The sequence below is a fragment of the Rutidosis leptorrhynchoides genome, chromosome 3 (genome assembly GCF_046630445.1).
Source record: "Rutidosis leptorrhynchoides isolate AG116_Rl617_1_P2 chromosome 3, CSIRO_AGI_Rlap_v1, whole genome shotgun sequence".
Lineage (NCBI taxonomy): Eukaryota > Viridiplantae > Streptophyta > Magnoliopsida > Asterales > Asteraceae > Rutidosis > Rutidosis leptorrhynchoides.
The window spans coordinates 626079450-626084574 of NC_092335.1; the positions used below are offsets into that span (position 1 = coordinate 626079450).

General features: G+C 30.1%; 1 long non-coding RNA gene across 3 annotated transcripts; it reads left to right on the forward strand.

Moving 5' to 3' along the window:
• The first annotated feature begins 502 nt into the window (after positions 1 to 502).
• On the forward strand, positions 503 to 3518 carry LOC139898987 (uncharacterized). 3 transcript variants are annotated; one of them, XR_011777240.1, is made up of 5 exons: positions 503 to 760; positions 1962 to 2096; positions 2624 to 2784; positions 2977 to 3102; positions 3197 to 3518. It is a non-coding gene; the product is annotated as an uncharacterized lncRNA (long non-coding RNA). The 3 variants fall into 3 exon arrangements; XR_011777239.1 differs by lacking the exon at positions 503 to 760 and having other exon boundaries at positions 1904 to 2096; XR_011777241.1 differs by lacking the exons at positions 503 to 760; positions 2977 to 3102 and having other exon boundaries at positions 1904 to 2096.
• Positions 3519 to 5125: the final 1607 nt, after the last annotated feature.

Genomic DNA, 5125 nt, shown 5'->3' on the forward strand with positions numbered 1-5125 from the left:
CGAAATCGTCGAGATCACACGGATCATAGGTATCCGGAAAAAAAGAGAGGAACGATGGCTATAAAACCACGAGAAAACATGAAGATTGCAAGGAAAGAGTAGTCTGAAGGTGGAGGCTAGGAAAAATTAGGGTTAGGGCACCAGACAAAGAAAGAGACGTTGGAAAAGAAAAGTAGATAGAGAAATCCTCCCGAGAGTAGTTGTTTTTTAGGAAGACTGTCTATCGAGACCTCATGACACACTTATTTGTTTGGAAATGAAGCCATTGACAAGGAGTAGCCTACAAATACGTTAAATTTTATTTTAAACTCAATAGTAAAATATTATTATCAGTCTCTTTATTAATATATTAAAAGAGGAGCATTATGTTTCCTCATTAAAATATAAAATCCATTTATTACCATCGGATCATTGAAATAGACACATCATAGCCATTCATTCAAGTGATTAGCTAACAAATAATTTGAATTAGCTAATCATCATACAAGTAATTTCCTAAATTAAATTGCCCTCTGATTTAAATAAAAACATCCATAACACCGGGTGGATTACGGTTTTCTCACAAAATTAGGGTTCCAAACTCACACACATCGAATCTTCAATCGATACTCACAAAATTAGGGTTCCGGTGATATTTTAACCCGTTCAACGAAAATCAGAAAATTAGAGGATGAGTCACAAGTCGTTGTCTCTAATTTTCATTCCCACAAAAAACTCGACGCTTCTTCTACTAGACCCCTATGTGGAGCTGATGAAGCTTGTACGTATATGTAACGTCGTATTACTTTATCATAGTCTTTACATCTGTATTGTTGTTTCCTAATATCATTTTTATTCATATATTAGTTCTCCATCTGAGTTATGTTGTACGAATGTAAAAGATGTCATTGTGACGGTCAGAAAATTAAGGTTCATGAAATTGATTTTTATTCTCCAATACGATAATCATCTATTAGCTGATCACCTTATTGATTCATAAGGTTGGTTAACCATATACAGTTTATTAAGATTGTGTTATTGATCGATGCATTAGACGTATTATTAGCTTATCATGTTTGATGATTACGTTTTACCTATTATCAGATCATCATCAATAAACGTTTTATTCATTATTATAGTTAAAATCAAAAAAACATATACGGAGTAGGTTATTAGTGATGTATTGATCAATAATTTTACAGGTATCCAATGGTTGGATTTCGAAATCTGATAAGAAACAGATTGCCTACAAGATAGGGGTGGTCAGTATTTGGTTTGAAACCGTTTAACCCGAACACTAAACCGAAACCAAACCGGAAAAAACCAAACCGAGTTTGAAAAACGGTTTTCGGATCGAGTCAAAACCGAAACCGAATTTGAATTCGGTTTTCGGTTCGGTAAATTTTGAATTCGGTTTAACCGAAAACCGAATTCAAAACCGAATTCAAAATTTTTATATATTTAATTTGTATATTTATGTTTTAATGTCATTATAGTTTGGGATACAATCAATAAAATAGTTTCTCACCAATATGATGATTTGGTAGCTCATATTATAATTATGTTACTCAAATTATTATGTGCTTCTTCTTAATAATAGAAGCAGTAAACGTCATAATTAAGCTGTAAATATTAATAAATCATCGAATTCTTGATAATTTAATAGTATGTCATTGTTTTAGGTTGTAAATAACTAAGACATTAGTAATGCCAAAATTAAACTACCATCGTTCTCAAATTTTTCATAATATTTGGTTTTAACCGAAAACCGAACCGAATCCGAATTTGAATTCGGTTTTCGGTTCGGTTCGGTTTCAACTTTGAATTCGGTTTTCGGTTCGGTTTTCGGTTTTGCCCAAAAAAATTTCAAAACCGAATACACCGAACAAACCGAAAACCGAACCGATGAACACCCCTACTACCAGATAATCTGTTACTATTAGTTCATCCTTTTGTATTTCCAAAGTTACCATGACTTGTAGGAATTATGCCATCGAGACAAGGAGCTAAAACATCTCAAGCTGATAGTCTATACGAACAATTCCTTTTGGAAGTGAGTGAATTGATTACATGTGTGTCAGAGCTTCTAGAATTGATTGTAGAGTTGATTACATAAGGTTAGTGAAAAAAATTGAGGATTACAAAATGTGTTTGCTTATCTTTTTACAGAGTTTATTATAACAATAACAATACATAATACTCATATAGAGTTTAAAATTCTTAACTTTGCCTGTTTTGCAAATTGTAAGTTCAATGGTAGTATTTAAAAAAAAAAAAAAAAAAATCGATTCTCTTAAACGTTAGCAAATCTTGATGTTATTGGTGGTGTTGTTCATTTATTGATGTCGAGTTCTTTATATATTGTCATTTCTCATATAATGTTCAATCTAGATGATTCAAGTAACATTATGAACAAGAATAGATATGAACTTGGTATGTCTATTAGTCAAAGCTTTTATTTTAAAGATTTGATAAATTAATTATAACTTTTACTCAGTGGGGCATTTGTCTCCTTTGTTTAGAAAATTGATCTTTGTTAGATCACTATGTGTTGTATATTTGTACAATTTATATGATGAGTAAATGTTAGAATGTGATTTTTTTTTCTTTTTAATGTGTTGTGTGATTATTTTGTTGAATGCAGATAATAGGAAAGGCTTCATAGGAAAGATCAATAGTGTGTCGAGATGTGGATGAGTGTTAAGATCAGGTGGGGTTGTGTTGGGCTGAAAGTTTTTATATCAACTCTCAAATAAACAAATTAACTTATGTGAAGAACCTTTTTGGAACCGTCAAATACGAAAGGTATGTTATGCAATGAGTAATTTTTGAACCCATTTCGTCACCTTTACCAAAACATTAAGTTGAACCTTTATGTTTAATCACCCCTTACTATTTGTCACATATCATATTTTTTTAATTATACATACCCGTATTAAGCAGATTTAAATTATGTAATACATTTTTTTAACCATCTGAGCTGTATCAAATTTTTAGGTTGATTTGGTTATAAGTTAAAAACATGTATCCGCATAAGAAATGGGTTGTGGATATGAAATTGGTAGTGTAAAGGAAGAACATTTGTCTCATCACATGCCAACTTGTACCTAAAAGGACCCATTCGTAAGTAGATAACTTGATACTGGCACATGTAGTTCTTGTAGTTTATTAGTCTAATCTACATGTTTTTTCTGTTTTGTAATCAATTCCACTGCAGGACTCTGAGTCAATAGAAGCATAAAGATCACAAAGTAGCTGCTCTATATTTCACTATGTATAGTGACTTTGTTGACTGAATGGCGATTAATGTTCTCAACTTTTGTAGTGATGAAAACCCGACGACATAAAGGAAGTGCACGGTGAACCCAAAGGTTGTCAAGTGAAGCACATCTAAATTGGTTATTTATTAGAGGTTTGAACCGGAAAAATCTTACCAAAACGTTGTAAGATGTAATTTTTTTTTTCTGAGGTTAGGTTTTGTAATTAAATCTTTCAACGAGAAAATTTTGCGAGTTTCTATAAACTTTATACACTTCTTTATCCTGTTTGATTTCATTCATATTTTATATGTTATAAGTATAAATTTTGTTAAATATAAGGTGTTGGTTTATACGACTATGATTTAATTATCTTTATCCTATCATTCTCTCAACTTCTTTTTAATCTCTTAAAACTTCCTTTATCTTTAATTACACCTAAATACATATGTTTTATCATACTTTTTGAAATGAATTTATTCATCTTTTAATTTAATTAAGTACATCATGAATTTAATCATCTTTTAATTTCATTATTAAGTACGTCATGTAAAAAAGTTTACTTTTTTATCCCTGCGAATTCGCGGGTATTACACTAGTCTATAATTCATTTTGCAAATTGTTGACTTCTCCTCCTTTTGTTATTTTATTTTTTGGATTTAAATACTTAAAATTCATCACTTGAAATCAATATTTAGTTAATGATACATTTGTTTTATATATTTATATTTATATAGAAAGATAACAAAAAAAAGAAAAAATAAAAACACAACATTGATAAAAAGGTTGTATTCTTATGGACGGAGGAAGACCGATTGAGACGCCTGTTTTAAATGGAAAGTAAGCTCAGGACAAGAAGAAATCTAAAACTATATTAAGTTTTATTTAAAACTCAAATTAAAATCTGATTATCAATCTTTCATTCATTTTGCAAAATTTGATACTCATAGCTTCTCTTTTTGCTCAATTTTTCTAGATTTTACTTCCAATTTCTCTAGAACTCATCAATTAAAATCCACATTTATTAATTTAATAATTGCTTTATTTATACATTTAATTTAAACATAAAAACGAAAACAAGAAAAAATAAAGACACATTTCCTGAAAAAGTTGTGCTTTAAGTACAGACGAAGAAAGATTGTCTATCGAGACACCCCGTTTTAGATGCAATGGAAGCTCCGGACAAGTGTAAAACTCCTATTGTCTCTCTAATTTTCTTGAATTTGCCTTCACACGCTTCAGATACTTAAATTTCAACAATTAGAATCCACATTTATTAAATTAATAATAATTTTATTTAATATATTTAAACACAAGAAAAACATAAAAAGAAAAAAAAACATAATATCTAGAAATGATTGTGCTCTAAATACGGACGAACGAAGACTGCCTACTAAGACGCCTCATTTTAAATCGAAAGGAAGCTCTCGACAAGCTAAAACTACATTGATTTTTTAATCAAAACCCAATTCTAACATTCGATAATCGATCTATTATTCATTTTTCAAATTTTGTTACTGATCGCTTCTCTTTTTGCTTAATTTTTTGTGATCTTGCCTTAGCCTCCTTTCCTTTTGCGACCGCAATTGCTAGATTTTTAAGCCATTTAGCAATAATATTACAAACTTTTATTTTGATTTGACCTCTCTTTCCTGCACTTGGATTCACTTTGGATTTAGAAGACACGACTGCCATATTTAGGAGGCTAAACACTTTTTGTTTGTTTGTTTTGTTTCTTTATTTTGAGTGAAAACATAGTGAACTATATAAGAAAATATGTAGCATGCCAAAATAGTTTTAACCCCTAGCTAGCTTTGTTTTATTAGATAAAGGCACAATATAAAACAAAATGTATTTGCTTATTTAAGGGTTTATTTTACATGACTTGT